Genomic DNA, 17972 nt, shown 5'->3' on the forward strand with positions numbered 1-17972 from the left:
CCTCCTTCACCGCCGCTCCCTCACCACCAGACGCCTGGAGGAAGAACGCCTCATAGACAATAGGCAATAGACAATAAACAATAGATGCAGGAGTAGGCCATTCTGCCCTTCGAGCCTGCACCGCCATTCAATATGATCATGGCTGATCATTCCTAATCAGTATCCTGTTCCAGCCTTATCTCCATACCCCTTGACTCCACTATCTTTAAGAGCTCTATCCAATTCTTTCTTAAATGAATCCAGAGACTGGGCCTCCACTGCCCTCTGGGGAAGAGCATTCCACACAGCCACCACTCTCTGGGTGAAGTAGTTTCTCCTCATCTCTGTCCTAAATGGTCTACCCCGTATTTTTAAGTTGTGTCCTCTGGTTCGGCACTCCCCCATCAACGGAAATATGTTCCCTCCTGCAAGAGTGTCCAGTCCTTTCATAATCCTATACGTTTCAATCAGATCCCCTCTCAGTCTTCTAAACTCAAGGGTATACAAGCCCAGTCGCTTCAGTCTTTCCGTGTAAGGCAATCCTGCCATTCCAGGAATTGACCTCGTGAACCTACGCTGCCCTCCCTCAATAGCCAGAATCTTCCGCCTCGGAACACTTCAACCCCAGGGCATCAACGTGGACTTCAACAGCTTCCTCATTTCCCCTTCCCCCACCTCATCCAAGTTTCAAACTTCCAGCTCAGCACTGTCTCCTTGACTTGTCCGGAATTGTCGAACCTGCCTATCTCCTTTTCCATCTATCCACTCCACCCTCTCCTCCTTGACCTATCACCTTCATCTCCTCCCCCACTCACCCATTGTACTCTATGCTACTCTCTCCCCACCCCCACCCTCCTCTAGCTTATCCCTCCATGCTTCAGGCTAACTGCCTTTTTTCCTGATGAAGTGCTTTCGCCCGCACCTTCATAAACACCCCTCTGCTGGGAATCTCCACCAACCGGTGGGAAATGAGCAAGCAAAGGACGTCCAGGCGGTTAATCAATGCGATTGGATGAATAGCGTGCATCATTAGTCTTTTGGGGCCCTTCGATTTGCACCTTTAAAAGGGACATAAGTAAATCTCCAGAAGTGGCTCACGTTGTGAGACACAGTCGCCTGGAGGCAGCATGGGGCCATGCCGTCAATGTGAAATTCTGTCCGAGCAGGGGCATGTGCAGACCGGATTCCACCGTACACCTGAGCATCCTCCAACTCGTGCACTCCGTTGAGTCTAAGTTAAGTTTTAAGTCTTCGAATGGCAGTGATCACAAACCGGATGTATACCGCTACCCAGCTAACGATATCCTGAAGCAGTGTCAATCCCAACCATCCACCAACCAGCACATTCACGACGTTGGTCACACTCACCAGTACCGTATTCCCCTCTGACAGCCACTCGAACCCGCGAGTACAGTGGTGCAGATTCCTGAGCAATGGCTCCTTGACAACAACCACAAACTCTGCCAGCGGTTAGACGTGATGTGATTCAACCATGTTCCAGACTGTGATCAGGTACTGGTAAAAGATAGGGAGTGTCCTGAGGGCGAACTCCCAATAGTGACGGTCGATAAACAGGAGTTGTGTGTTGTAGTTGAGTTTACACACCTCGGGGAAAAAAAAAACGTCTTCAGGGCGTTCAGCCTTCGAAGAGGTTCAATGCACAGGTTTCACGACAAGTTCTGAAGGCAGAAAGTCACGGAGGCAGACCGGCGAATGACCACACTCCTCATAAGGGCGACTCAGAACCTGTGTTGTGACGCAGTTCGTCTTTTTCTCTGGTATCAGAAGAAGTGAAACAAATTTTCTCTGTATGTCAGTAACAAAGCCAGGAAGAGGGAAAAAACGACCAGCTGCTGCTTCATTATGATGACCACTAGCTGGTCAAAAACCAGCACTCAGCGTAGTCCTGTCCAGCGAAATAAGCATCCACGCTGGACGGATCCAAAGAGAACATAGCCCCGTAGAGACGCGAATTTGGACCCTGACACCCTCTTGATCAGAGGCAAGGGACCCGTCGTCGGCCAGCAGCCCAAGAATCTGCTAACAGGTGTTGCACCTTCCTCCCAACGAGTCGATCAATGGGAAGCCACAGTCCAAGTTCTGGACGCGCTGGACCCTTAACCTCACGTAGGTGCCCCGGGGCGTGAAGAGCTGCAGGTCTAAGAGCGCGGTATTCCAATCTTCACAAAACCCCCGCAGGGCAGATTCAACATCAGGCTGTCTGAATTGTTACTCCAAATCGATCACATCATTCTTGAACACCTCAAAACTGGACTTCTGCCTCTTTGTGTGCCCCTTCGCGTTATTCTGGAAGAAAACGCATACGTAAGCCTTGCCCATGCCCAACCATTGCCTCAGCGAGGGAAGGTATCCATTCTTCCTACTCCAGATGGCCTAGAACTGATGAAAAGTGTCCCAGAGCAGTCCTCGAACAGCAAGTTATTAAAGTGCCAGGACGTGTACCCGACAGGACGCCAAATGGAAGGAGTTCCACCCACACCAGGTGATAGTTCATGCACGGCATCTGCCGCATGGAGGCTGCCAGAAAGCAGGAGGTAAATGTATAGGTGGTAGATTCTGGATTCTCTGATTTCAGGCCTACTAAAGGTGAAGGCGATTGAGTGAAAAAGAAGATTCCACCAGATGGCAAATAGGTCGCAGGACTTGTCAAATTCTCCAAATCCCCTCCCCAATGCCAAACCTGTCCAGGCACTGCCGTGTCCCTGTCATCGAGGATTCAATTAAAATCTCGCCTGAGGGCTATGCCTTGGCTTTCAACGATGGAAGTGAGATGAGTGGACACTTCTACATAGAAGCACGTTGGCCTCGATTCTTCCAGGGCAGCATAAGCATTCCTAAATCTAAGCACTGCTGCCCCAGCCGAACCGGCACGTAAAGCAAATGGCCTAGGAGAGCGTCCCAGACAACCGATGTCTCTGGCTGAAAATGTGGGACAAACAAAATAGCCACTCCAGTAAATCTGCGGCGGAGGTGACGCACGGAGACTTCCCTTTCTACTCCGGGGCCAGGTGGCTTCATCTCCCGGGGTAGCGTGAGTTTCGTGCAGGCCGCACACTGCATAATTCTCGTCCTGAAGGACCGAGGACGTTTGGAATTTGTGGTGTGGTTCCCTGCTGCCGGTGATATTGAGGCTGGCTCTGGTAGTCTTTATTGTGTAATCAACACCAATACAATTAAAAGCATGTGCCCAAAACTCCCTCACCTTCACCAGGAGTAAACCAAGGACATCCTGATTTGCTTTCATTGCTTTATGTCCAGCCCAGGTGCTGGCTGAGAAGCCTGAGTTGACCAGTATAGCAGCTCTAAGAAGCTTGAGAAGCCTTAGTTGACAAATATAACAGCTCAAAGCAGCTCAAGTAGTCGATGCCAAATGGGGCTATTCCAATGACGATGAATTTCCTCAACAGAGTCCCAAAGTTCGCGGTCGAGGGAGAGTTCGGTTGGGACGCAATCGGGAATCATAAACCTCGCTGGAAACAGACTTTGCATGATCGCCGTGTCCAGAACAGAGCCCGAACCCTCCTCCGGGCAGTCACCCTCGGCTTCCAGCCACGACACCAATGTGAGAGTGGGTGATGGTCTGGCACCACCAATTTATCTCAAAACCCCAGGGACCCCACCCTCAGGGTTATAGGCACTAATCGTCTCAGCGCACCCATTGCTGAAATTCCCCGAGGTCAAGTCATTGTGTAGCAGAGGCTGGTAACCCTTCTCCTGTCCCGACATGGGGACGCCTGACCCTAATCGAAAAACGTCCACCTCCATGCCACGTCATGCGGTTAAACAGTCTGGGAGGGAGGACTAAAGGTAACACTGTCCTCTCCTCTACCGCCCGATGACCAACGTTGCTAAAAACCTTATTACCTGCACAGTCACCCACGTTTGGTTCTAATTCGTCCCATAAGAATGGAGGAACGCCGGAAGCAGAAGGACCTGCTGCAGTATCCGGTGATTGAGTTGGTTAGGTTATGGTGCACGATACGCAGGATGGGGTGTGGGATCATTTCCTTGGGAGGGACAGAGCCCACTGTTGCACCACAGGGAAGCCCATGGGTTCCTGAGCGTGGTTACCTTTCTCCCAGGGACGCGTTGTGTATCTTCTGGGCTCTCCCCTTCCCATGCACATTGGTGGTCACTGGGCCCGATGTTCCTTCCTCAGCCTCTCCAGGAATACTACATGCTATGGGAAAACAGGGACATGGCGAGGGCAGATAGGGCAAACTTTGTCACATCCTGTTCCACCTCTGGGTTCTGAGGCGATTTCGAGTGGGACAGTGGTCCAGCTCCTTTCCCAGGACCCAGGATAAGACTTAACTTTAGCAGCGGATTCCCCGATGTCAGAGCCGGGATATGGAGGTTGGGGCAGGTTACAGTCTTTTGGATCACGGTTTCAGCTGTCTCATTGCATGAGTTGGCAGAGACGCCCTGGTGGTTGGTACGACAGGGTCATGGTTTTGCTACGGGAGGCCCTGTCCTCACGGAGGAGGGTAAAGGACCCGTAAGTGACCTCTTCCTGGGTCAAGCAAATAAACATACGGAGCTGTAAGGAGGAAACTTGCTTAAGGACAGTGTTAGAAACGAAAATCGCTTCTTAATAACCGCTCTAGACAAATTCAGAAAAACAAAGTTTTTTTAGATTAGATTTCTTACAGCGTGGAAACAGGCCCTTCGGCCCAACAAGTCCACACCGACCCGCCGAAGCGCACCCACCCACACCCATTCCCTTACACCTAACACTATGGGCAATTTAGCATAGCCAATTCACCAAACCTGCACATTTTTGGACTGTGGGTGGAAACCGGAGCACTCGGAGGAAACCCACGCAGACACGGGGAGAATGTGCAAACTCCACACAGTCAGTCGCCTGAGGTGGGAATTGAACCCAGGTCTTCTTGCACTGTGAGGCAGCAGTGCTAACCACTGTGCCACTGTGCCGCCCAAGTCTGCAGAGTTGGGCACCCTTCTGAGTAAAAGGCGCGCCGAGGCTTACAAAGTTTCTCATTATATACAGCACAAGTCCCTCCCCTCCTTGGCTCTAACGAGCCATGAGGTTCACATTCTTAAAACATCATTATTCTCCAATTTGCACCCTTATCACAAAGTCTGCAACAAATGTCTCCAGACCCTCCCCTTCCTGGCTCTAACGAGCCATGAGGTTCACATTCTTAAACCGTCATTATTCTCCAATTTGCACCCTTATCACAAAGTCTGCAACAAATGTCTCCAGAGTCTCCAAAGTTGTTGTCTTTATCACCCTGTAGTCTTATCACTCAAAGACTTATTCTTCTCTGTCTGTGCTAGCGGTCTTATCAATCTGTAGCAGATGTCTCTCGAGTCGTTTCCCTATCCTGCAGTCTTATCAGTCAAGGACTCATCCTTCCCTGCCTGTGTTTATGATTTCATCAATCAAGGGCCTGTTTGTTTTTACTCTGCTCACAAATTGTCAGCATTATGCACAATTTAAACTATTCTACTTTTGAGTATACAAAATGTTTTAAAAAAAGCAAAAGTCTAATGTTTTTAGAAAAGAAGTCACTCTGCTCACAAATTGTCAGCATTATGCACAATTTAAATTGTCCTACTCTTGAGTATACAAAATGTTTTAGAAAAGAAGCAAAAGTTTTGTCTTTTATTATAGATCAGTCTGTGGTCTAGGCACATCTTAATGTTTGAACCGAAATTACCTCTCACAGACATGGTCCCACAGATTGTACAGGAACAGTTGCACACCGGACTGGTTTTTCCTTGGCTTTTGAATTTGGGGAGAAGGAGCTTGCTGGCAGTATACATAGAGAGATAGGAGATCACGACGCTCTGGGCCGTGCCTCCAATTGGTCGACAGGTAGGGATGTCCCGCCCATACTGAGATCTCTCTGCATGGCCAGGTGGACCACATGCTCTTTCAGAAGCAAAGATACGGCCTTACCGTAAATGTGGGCTGCAGCGACGGTGACCTGTGGGCTGACTGTAGTAGACATGGCCTTACTCTATGCCTCGAAGGTCATGCTGAGAAGGGGATAGGCCTTCACACCCGGAGTCTTAATTGATTGAACGGGACTGGGGTTGGAGCAGGGGAAAGGGCCGCTTAGCCTAGACAGAAGCTACCCCGGCATAGGCACGGCTCAGGCATGCCATTTTGAGGTTTGCACTGTCCTGCTGCTAATAGCCACAGAGGATGACTCCCCATGCAGGTCCCAGGTGACAGTGGCGATTCTTGCCTCAGAAGGCCAAGGCATCAGCAGCAACAGTCCCAGAAGTTGGTGGGTCAGCAGAGAAGGCAGTCGCAGTAGTGGCAGGACCGGACCGCAGCAGAACCCCACTCAGATATTAGTAGGGCTCACTTAGTAGACGCAGAGTGAGGCCAAGTCAGATAACCGTGGTAGTACTTGAATGATTGTGGGGCCAAGGGCATCAGTGGCAGAGGAAGGCAACAGGCAGCAACAATTGTCTCATGGCCAGGTGGGAATCCAGGCACCAGTGGTAGAGGTAGATCATGGGCTGTAGCAGTAGAGTTTAGCCCCAGGCAGTAGTGGATAAAAAAGCCCCAGGCAGTAGCAGCAGTATTGAGGTGTAAATGAGGCCTAAACTGCAGCTGTGGTAGCAGGGCCAGGCTGCAGCAGCAGCAGTGGTGGTGTTCGCTGGTGGAGCCGTTGAGCACAACTAAAATTAAAGGAAACAAAAAGAAGTAAACTTAGAACAAGCAAAGCAAACACAAACACTCAATGAAAGACCCTGATCGAGAGGCAGAAAGGGACTCAGCAGACCAGCCTGTCAACAGAAATGCATCCGGCCGAGGACCAGATGAACGTTGTCGTGGATTCTCCAGCACTGTACCATGTTGGAGTGATCTGATTGATTCATGACGGCCAGCACAGAAGTCAAGGAAGAAGTCCAAACCCTGGTGAAAATTTTGTAATCCTTGCTGAGGAAGAAGACCGCACGCCAGTTCTTGAAAGAACAAAGGTCCCTTTTCTTCAGCAGCAGGACAATGACCGCACACGTCAGTAAAGGGACCACTCTACGGCTGTACGACACTTCATCATGACTAATGTGTAGTCGCTACTCAGGATGTCCCAGAACGCCATAAATAACACCAAGCCAGCCCATCCAGCCACTGGGACTTGGAGATCGGGAGCAGGCGAGGGCCCCTGTCAATTCCCATAAGGTGGCAGGAGCATCGACCCACACCACTACCTGTGAGCTGAGCTGTGGCAAAAATGTCCTACAGACCCAGTGAGCATCCTCCCTGGACGGATATTGAGTGAAGAGAGCCATGTAACAGGAGCGCATCTGGGCCTGATACGTTCCAGATCCAAGACGGGAGATCCATCATCTGGCAGAAGCACAATGAGCTGCTGATGGATGCGGCATTTTGTTTCCTGCTAGAAGAAGAAGGGGCCGCCATAGTCCTAGTCTGGGAGGAGCTGGATCCACGAACCCATGTATATGCTTCGGAAAAAGAAGATCTGCACGTCTGAGAGCCCGGCCTTCTTCTCTTTGTACATGCCTCGCAGGGCTGTGGTCTCATCGGGTTCACCAAGACGTGACTCCAGGTCAATCGCCTCAATCTCCACCTCCAATTTCAACCTCTTCTTCGACCCCCTCGAGTACTCCTTGACAGAAAGAGCGGACCTGAGCCTTGCCCACGTCCCACCATAACCAAAGAAATGGGAACCTTCCCCTCTTAACTTCTCCCGGCGGGCCGGTACTGGCAAGCAATTTTTGGAACCGTTCGTACTCTCGCAGCAGATTTTTAATGTATCAGGACGCAGACCGAGATGAGCGCGGAACAGAGGGAGTTCTGCCCACGATACCTGCCGCATGGAGAACGCTGGAAAGCAGGAGATGTCCGCCCACAAAACATGCAGGCTGTCGATTCTGGATGCTTCAACACCAGTCCTTACGAAGATGAAGCCGATGGAGTCAGGATGGACAATCCTCCGATTGTCCACCAGTTTGAGCGACTTGACAAAATCCTTCACACCAACGCAATGCGCAACCATGTTGGGCACCGCCATGGTCCCTATCCTCGAAGTATACAGTTAAAATCTCGCCCAAGGACAAAGTACTGGCTCTGGTTAATGGAGGTGAAACGCATAGACATTTGTATGTCGAAGAATGTTTGCCTCGGTTCATCCAAGGAAGTGGAAACGTTCTCAAATTGAAGTTCGCACCGCGCTGCCGAACCGTTAGGTGAATCAAACTGCCTGGCACAAGCTCCCTTTCGTCCGACTGAAATTGCGGTACCAACAAGAATGCCACCCAGCTCAATCTGCAGGTTAGGTGATTCATGGAGACACCCCCTTGACCCTCAAGGAAGTGAGTGGCTTCATTTCGCAGGGTACTGTGCTTTTCTGCAGGAAGCACGCTCATACTTCCATCTCGAAGAACTGAGAAGTTCTGGAATCTGCACTGTGACTCCGTGTTGCCGGTCATATTGGGGCTGGCTGTCTTTGTCTTAATTTCAGCAGTTTTGTACAACCACCACCAATACAATTAAACTGGTACAGTGTTACTGAGACGACTAGTGAGAGCTGCAGAAATCCCTCAGCCTCACCAGGAGAGCAAAGCGGAAGTTCTTGACATGCCTTCACTTACGAGCGTTTCGTCCATTTGCTGGGTGAGCAGCCTGGGTCGACCAATAAAATTGCAAAAAGGAACACGACTGGTCGAGCGCCAGCGGGAATCCATCCGTCGATTTCCTCTACAATGTCGCGGAGTGCCTCGAGAGGGATTGAGGGTGGGCGCAGTGGGTACCGCCTGGGAGCAAAAACCTCGCTAGAGATGGATCCACGTCTTCCGCGGTGCACAGCACCGTTCCAGAACCCTCATCCGGCAGTTGCACTCGTCACCAGCTGCTCCCCGACAGTGAGACAGGGATATGATCCGCGTCAGCCCGCTGGAGTAAAACCTGCAACCACACCACCTCCGGATTTACCGATCGTAACTTCCTCAGTGCAACCCTTTCCAGAATTCACTGAGTTCAGTTCGTCACCCAATGAGGCTCCGCTCATCTCTGAAAACCAGGACGAAGGCTCCTCGGGGAAAAGGTCCTTTCCCAGAGCAAAGACGCTCAGAAAAACAGTTTGGGAGTGAGGAGAACATCTTCCTCCAATCCATTACTGGATGATCCGGCAATAGTAAAGTTATTAAAACCGGCTGTACTGAGGCCGACATGGGGCACAGGATCATCCTAGGTGGCTGGTCGAATGATGGAGGCAGGGGAATCTACTGCGACCAACAGGATTACAAGTCGGCCAGGCCACATTACAAGAAAGGAAGGAGGCACCAAGTGCAAACTCCCGTTGGGTAGGTTTCGCACTGTCGGCATGTGGCAGGAAACTCCTCCTCATCCTGGGGTGTTGCCTCTTCCTTGTGGTTCCGGGAAGCATGGGAAACATTCTTCCCTCCCTGCCCGCTCTCCTGCTCATGCAGCCTGAGGCTTATCGTCCCAGCTTTTCTCGGTATATCATTGGATGGGTGAAGGCAGGAAGCATCGCAAGTGCGGGGAGAGCCAATTTGTATAACTTACTGTCCTGTCCCGGGACAATCAGGTGATGGTAGGCCAGCCATGGGCCCATTTGCCTGTTCAGTACCCAAAGCTAAAGCTGCTGCATGATGGGGTCCAACAGCAGCGGGTTCCCCGAGGTTGGTGCTGGGGCCTGGAGGAGTATTGCAGGGCCTGAATCAGGGACCCTTCAGCCAAGTGAAACAGGCAAGGGTACCACAGGATGGCCATAATGGAGCGGGTGTCGGGCATGGGGACAGGGAGCATGGATGCTCGATGTCATCACCAAAGCGCAGGGCTTCACATAGAATTGAGGTTTGGTGATCACGGTTCCCACTTTGGGGTGACTCCGACGCGGTCACAGAGGCAAGTTCATGCTGGGGTGATTTAACATATAGGGTCTTCTTCCACACGTTCTGTCCAGCCAGGCGCTCAGTCCTTCCCTGCTAAATTCGAATGCACGAGAAGATCCTGACATTGGTCCCGTTGATATGGTGTTCAGTCTTGTCTTAGGGAGAGGGAGAGTTGGTGTGGCAGCGCCGCCTATGATTGCCGGTGTGCACTGGGGAACATTCTTTCGTCTGTGCCCCACCACGGAGCACATGTGACATTGCATGCCTTCAACTGTCCAGAAGACACGGTAGACTGCGCCCTCATGGTGGACCTTAGATTAGCCCTCAGTGAATTCCTTCTTGTGCAGGAAAATGTCGCCTGCAGTAAAATCCAGAGATTCAAGTAGACTTTTTCATATCAACATTGCGCAGGGCTTTTCCATTTCACATAAAGTTCCTATAGAATTATTTCTGACAATTAGTGCGGCACAGTGGTTCAGTGGTTATCACTGCTTTCTTACAACGCCAGGTCCACGGGTTCGATTCCTGAAGTTTACACATTCTCCCTGCGTCTGCGTGCATTTCCTCCGGGTGCTCTGTTCCCACCCAGAGTCCAAAGGTGTGTGGGTCAGGTGAATTCGTCATGCTAAATTGCACATAATGATCGGTGCATTAGCAGGGAGAAAGGTAAATAGGTCTGGGTGAGTCGGTGTGAACGTCTTGTGCTGAATGGCCTGCTTCCGCACTGTAGGCAATCTAATCTAAAAGAAACCTCCCGCATTGTGCAGGTTGAACTCCATCTGCCATTTCTATCTGTGGTCGTATACATTCTCTGACAGTCCCAATGTTGGTGTAATCTGCAAACTTGCAAATCAGACCACCTGCATCTTCCTCCAGAGCATTTATGTATATCACAAGCGACAATGGGCCCGGCATGGATACTTATGGAACACCAGGATCACAGGTCTTCATTTTACCAAACTCCATTCCCGAATTCCTCTCCGTGTCCTGTTGATCAGCCAATTCTCTATCCACCTAGTTTGTCCACTCTGGACGCCATACGGCTTCAATTCCTCCATCTGCGTCGCATCAAGAACCTGATCAAACGACTGACCGAAGTCATGTATATGACATCTACAGCCCTTTCCTCAATAAATAACTTTATAATTTCCTCAAATAATTCTATTAGTTAGACCCTCCCTACACAAAACCATATTGCCTATCACTGATAAGCACATTTCCTTCCATTTATAAATTTATCCTCTCAATAAGTATCCTCCCCAGCACCTTGCCAAACACTGAGGTGACATCAATCCTGATGAAGGGTAATTGCCTGCAATGTCGGTTTTCAGGTTCCTCGTATGCTGCCTGACCTGCCGTGCTTTGTCGGTGCCACTGTAATCTTGACTCTAACACTGACGTGAGTCTCACCGATCTATTATTTTGTGGATTATCCTTCCTATTCATCTTAAACAAGAGGACAAACCTCATAGTTCTCCAGTCGTCCAGACTACGGCAGAGGAAGTGTTGGACGCTGATCCAATACAGCAGAATGGAAATATGGATAGGTAATGATCTCTAGATGCTGGTGCTGGACTTAGGTGGATAAAGTTAAAAATCACACAACACCAAGTTATCGTTCAACAGGTCTAGAGGAATATGAGCCTAGTGCTAGCAAATGTGATATTTGCTCGATAGAGACGAGTTGCACCGTGCTTCTTTTTGACACTATAACTCTATGACTCTTAAAACTCAGCCGTTTTCAAGGACGCTCCAAAGCTATTTGTGAAGGCAACAACAATTTCCTCTGCCACTTCCCTCAGGAATCTGTGATAGATCCCATCGGACACAGAGACTTGTGTCCTTAATGCATTTTAGAATACGCAACACTTCTTCCCTCCAAATGCCGACTTGACCTGAAATAATCAAACATCGGTGTCTACCCTCAACGTCCATCATGTCGCTCACATCAGTGAATGCTGAAGCAAAGTCCTTATTCAGAATCTCACTGATTTCTCTGAATCGCGGCATAACTTTCCTCCTTTGTCCATGAGTGGGTCACACTTTTAACTAAATAACCTCTTGCTCTTTATTAACGAATGAAGCGCTTCAGCATCTCCCTTACCCTGTTTTCAAAAGATATCTCATGACCACGTTTAGCTCTCTTCATCCTTAGTTTCATATTGATCCTACTTCATGATATTCTTTCAGACCTTCGACTGTTGCCGAGACCATACGTATGTTTCTTGCTTTTTCCTCTTTGCTAGATTAATAGTTTCATGTGTCATCCAAGTTTCTCTGCTCTTGCCATTTCCATCCCTCAGTTTCGCAGGGACACCTTTGTCCTGCACTCACTTCAACCTGTCCGTAAAAGCCTTCCCTACAGTAAAAGTGGATTTAATCTCAAACACCGACTGCCAAACTACATTCTCCAGCTCCTGTTGATTAATTTTATCGCTGGTTTGCCCCCAATTTAGCAGTCTTTCTTTGGTTTACTCTCGCCTTTGGCCATGAGTTTTCTAAAAAAGATGGAATTGTTATCCCCTACTGAACATCAACGAGTTGGTCATGCTCATTCACCAACACCAGGTCCAGTGCGACCTCATCTCGAAACGGGTAATTTTCAAACTGGTCCTAAAATGCTTCCGGAGTAGACTTACAAATTCTGCTTCATGTGAACGCGAACAGTGAGTAAATGTCAGTCCTATTTAGTAACATGTAAATCTTGCGCCACCACCATCCTGTTGCTCCAACATGTTCCCATAATCTGTCGACACACTCGCACCTCTGTTTAACGCTCGCTGTTGGGAGGCCTGTTGTACAGCACCAACATTGTCACTGCAGCCTTCCTATTTCTGGATTCTGCCCATATTGCCTCACTTGTCCATTACTCCATCGTGCCCTCCTTCAGCATAGCTGTGATAAATTCGCTGACCAGTCATGCAATTCCTCCAGCCTTTTACCTCACTCTCTATCCCCTCTGAAGCAGTCATTTCCTGATATAGTTATTTGCTAATTTTACCCTGCACTGTATGAAGTATCAGTAATACCAATAATATCGTACTCCCATTTGCTAATACAAACTCTTCGGTCCACTGCCTTATCTCGTACATTTCTTGCACTAAAACAAATATACCTCAGATCACCTGTTCCTTTATGTTCATCATCAGCACCCTGCCAACTTGTCCAATTTGTCATATTGACTTCTTTATCGAACTCCTTACACAGTTTAGGTACAACCGCCTTACTGAACACTAACATCTTTATTTGGTTCACAGTCCACTGCCACATTAACACAAACCCCCCACAACAGCGTTAGCAAAACATCACCGACTATATTGGTTCTTGTCATGCCCAACTGATTTGTAATAGCACTCCCTTCTTCAGAAAGGGACTCCTTATATCAAACATCTGAAGACATCCCTCCTGCACTATCTCTCAAGACACTCATTCATCCTGACTCTTCTTTCATTTCGGCTTTGGCTAGCACGTGATTTCGTCTTCAGGAGCATCGTATCACTGCTACAGGCACCGACTTGTCTGTAGCTGTGCCTCTCTCTCACCCCTTTCTCTTTTACTCCTCTCTTCCTCTCTCTCTCTCTCTCCACCCCACCCCCACGACCGCCCCCCACACCCCCTCCCCACTTTCTCTGTCCTGATCATTCTCCTCATGTCTGGGCAGCCATTTTCTGCTCTAGAGATTTGATCAACGTGTCTCTCTCTATCTGTGTCACTGCCTGCCTGTTTCGCTCTTTCTCGCACTCTCCCTCTCTGTGTGAATATGCAATGCCTCTCACTGTTCAACTTTCTTGTGCTCTTAAGATGTGATCAATGTCTCAATATCTCGGTTCCTGTTTATTCCTCTCTCTCTCTCTCTCTCTCTCTCTCTCTCTCTCTCTCTCTCTCTCGCACACACACACACACACACACACATGCACACAATCGAATCTCCATCTCTCTCCCTCTCTGTCATTCTGTCTGTCCTTATTCACCTCTGCATTTGTTCTCAGTGTTTTCCTGTCCTCGGAAATCGATTGCGCTACCTCTCTCTTCTCTAATTAATCCACGTTTCGATTGAAATGTTCTCTCCAGCCTCGCATTTGCCAGTGTTCCTATCTTAGCGTTTCATCTCAAAAATTTTTGTAATGTCAATATTACGATTTGTAGGATGAGGGAGTATTAAGAGGGCGGGGTAAATCTAGGATGGAGGTTAAAGAGGGACTATACAAATGATCGACAACCAGATCGTCATCAAACTTCAGACATGTTTGCTGTGTGAGGGCGACCCACAGGGCGAGGAGTTGCTCAGCATGGTCTCCCTGATGGAGAACTATCACGGGATTCCTTATGTTTCCTGTCGGAGCCTATAAAGCCACAGCTCTCTAATGCTCCCAAAAGCGAGGGCTGCTATTGGAGCCAAGGGGAATTCTGCACAGTAGGATGCCACCAGCTCAAACAATGTTGGTGGAGCATGAAGGTTTTGGTTTCTTCACCAGTTATGGTTAGAAACCTCCTCCCTCCCCACCGCCCCCACCCCCCCCCCCCCGGACTCTACCTTGTCTAAATTTGGAACAAATGACCTCTGCTAATATAAAGGAAAAGAAAGCCTCTGTTCTTGCACAGCATGATCCCACAGTCTTAAATTTGAAACCAGGCCTCTCCCATTAATCCCACCAGTAAATAATACATTTCTCTATTTTAACTTGCACGTAGAATCAGAATGAAACCTAGAGCCCACCACTTACCCCTTCCCCCAGTTCTTGTAGGTGTGACATATTTCATGCCGCACCCTATTCGAGGGTCTTGCATTCGCTGTCTATTAAAGATACAGTACACACCTTCTACTTTATAACAACAGGAGCGAGGTGTATGGAGGGCGGCATCTGTAGTCAGCTGGGATAACTATGGTGTGGCCTGACAGCCAATATGAATAAGTTAACATGGATAACTCAAGGGACTCGTGGTAGAAACGTCTTCCTGTATGTGTCATGCTCACTGTGATAACTTCCGTACACCGCAGGAAGGACAGAGAACTGGAGGAATGGTGAATTAGCAAACATCGCCCGGAAGCATCGTTTGCAATGCTTATTAAACGCCACTTCTACTCACAGAAGATTTAACATTACCTTGAAGATGTACTTAGAAGAGCTTTCCGCGAAGACAACCTTTAAGACTCCTGTCTGGTGTCTGTCTCACTCCTATTTGCTGTTCTTGCAAATAAGCCAAAAATTTGGCGTTTTCAGCAGGATCACCACCATCGCTCTTATTTCACACTACTGGCATCTTCGAAGTAAGGACTCCTCGATTTAAAAGTCCTCCAGTGAAAATTATCAGTTGTGTGATGGAAGGTACCAACCAATGTGATGCAAAGAAGGTGAACAAAGTCGGTCCAGAATTTATTAATAAATAGAAATGACTCTTTCGGTAATGAATTGGATAATCCAAGCTGAAAAGGGATTGAGTGTTGTTTTGTTCGAAATCACGGGAGGTCCAAAGCAAAATATTTTGTCCATTATCGAGCACTGTCAAGTCGTACAAGCACGGCCTGACATTCTCGAAGAGGAAATCTTACAAAACTTATTTAATGTGTTGAGTGATGATCACTCGAGTGCGTGCTGGGTTCTTGAAATTGAACTGCCTTGAGAACTTTTCATGTAGTACAAATTTATGTCCGAAAAGTATTCAAAACCTTTATCCGATAATAATTGATAATATTATATCATGGCACGCTGATTCATTTGTGTGATCAATAAATCTGCATCATTACATTAATTTGAGATTGCTTCCTCAATACTGTGACATTTTCTCCCACTCCATATCTTACAAGTTACATTTCTCAATGTTCATCTTAAATTAATTACTGCTGTTCAGACAAAGTGTAGATGTTGTCCAATTGTAAGGTGTTAGCACATGGTTCGAAAATTTAACACAAGCTCACTATATTGTTCTCATGCTGAAAAGCAAATCACTTGGAACATAGAAAATGGAACATAGAACAATACAGGGCAGAACAGGCCCTTCGGCCTTCGATGTTGCGCTGACCTGTGACCTATTCTCAGCTCGTCCCCCGAAATAATCTCATCATCATCCATGTGCTTATCCAAGGATGGTTTGAATCTCCCTAATATGACTGACTTGACTACATTTGTAGGAAGGGCATTCAACGCCCATTCCACTCTCTGCGTAAAGAGCCTGCCTCTGAAATCAGTCTTAAATATATCACCTCTCAATTTGCAGTTGTTACCCCTCCTAAAAGCTGACGTCATCATTCTAGGAAAGAAGACGTTCACTGTCTACCCGATATAATCCTCTGATCATCTTGCATGCCTCTGTCAAATTTCCTCTTCGCCTTCTTCTTTCTAATGAGAGCAGACCCAGACTCACAGCCTTTCCTCATAAGACCGTCCCGCCAGACCACGAAATTTCCTGGCAAATCTCCGCACAGTTTCCAATGCTCCCACATCCTTCCCGAAATATGGCGACGAGAACTGTACACAATATTTCATGTGTGGCGGCACTAGCGTTTTTATTATTTGCAGCATGATATTGCGGCTACAGAACTCAAACGCTCTACAAGTGAAACCTAAAACTCCGTTTGCCCTCTTAACAACTTTGAATCCATTGTTACTACAACACCTTCCTGCCAACTTTGGTTGAATCTTTATCTCGTCACATTTGTCACTCACCCTGCATTTTTCCTAAAATTAAATGATCGTTTGTATGCCTGCTGTATACTACAATTTCGCTAACCTTAACCACCAGGCCAATCGATTCATTCCATATTTAAATACACTCTGGACAGGAGAAAAAGATGTTTCCTTATTGCGTTGATTTTGCTTCCTTTCCAAAATACCATAAAACTAGGTCTTATGTTGTCCATCCTGTTACTATTGGGAAAAATGTTTTCTTAACTCCCATGTCCCGTGCCATGGCAATGTCATTAAGTTCTGATAGATGTCATCTCAGCCTCTCCAATACGAGAAACAAAAGTCAGAAAATCTGCAGTTTTTCAATTCAACTGAACTCTTGCTTGTTCTGAAGCATATTTGCAAACCTCTTCTCCACACACACAACAAATTTAAAATCCTATCTAAGATGTAACAACAGACCATGAGACTTGAGCATTGCTGACAGGTTCATGCTTTGTCGCCCAAACGTTTCTGCCCTTGAAAAGGTGATGGTGAGTTGTTTTAAGGACTGAAATGTAGTTTCTTCACAAGAGCAATAATCCGATTTGGGAGATAGTTCCAGCAGGTGGTTGTGCACCCATTTGTATGCTGCTATTGCCCCCGATGTCAGTGGTCCTAGGTTTGAAAGGTGCTTTACGATGCCCTGGTGAACTTATGTGCAAAATACACTGGCTGTTATCCAATTTATATCCTGTTAATGTTGAACACATCCTCCTTATTTTTCTTTCCTTTCATTGATTATTGGTGTTTAGAATAGCATATATATTCTTAACTGATATTAATGCTCTACTGTGTCTAATGAGATTCACCCGTAACCACTCACGTGCTTCTGCACAACGATTAAAATGTTGCCCTTTGTTTTATGCTATCACTTACCGGTCGCTTCATCAAAATATATCACATCGCTGTTCTCCAGATGATATTCACCTATCATTGATCTGGCCAGTCCAGCAAATTTGACGACACTGTTATTCATTTATATAAACTGTTAAGATGAACGGATAGGAGACTAATTTTGTACGTTTGCGGGTGACAGCAAAACTGCTGATGCAATAACAGTGAAGAACGTAATAGAATACTACAACTTGATCAACTGCGCAATGGACAAACAATTGGCATATAGTGTTTAATTAGGATAAATGGGAGGTGTTTCAGTTTGGGAAGAGAAACAAAGGCAGGACGTACCAAAACAATGGTAATGTCCTGGGGAGCATTGCACAACAGACAGTCCGGATACATGTGTATATTTCCTTTAAAGAAGCATTACAGGTAGACTGGGCTTTGAAGAAGATATTTGGCACGTCTGTTTTCATTGGTTGTAGCATTGAGTACAGACGTTGAAATGTCATCTTGCAGCTTGCAAGACATTCATAGGCCACATTCGGATTATAGTATACAATTTTGTTTACCCTGCCATAAGAGGCATGCATTGAACTGGAAAAG

Source organism: Chiloscyllium punctatum, chromosome 35, assembly GCF_047496795.1.
Source record: "Chiloscyllium punctatum isolate Juve2018m chromosome 35, sChiPun1.3, whole genome shotgun sequence".
NCBI classification, from domain to species: domain Eukaryota; kingdom Metazoa; phylum Chordata; class Chondrichthyes; order Orectolobiformes; family Hemiscylliidae; genus Chiloscyllium; species Chiloscyllium punctatum.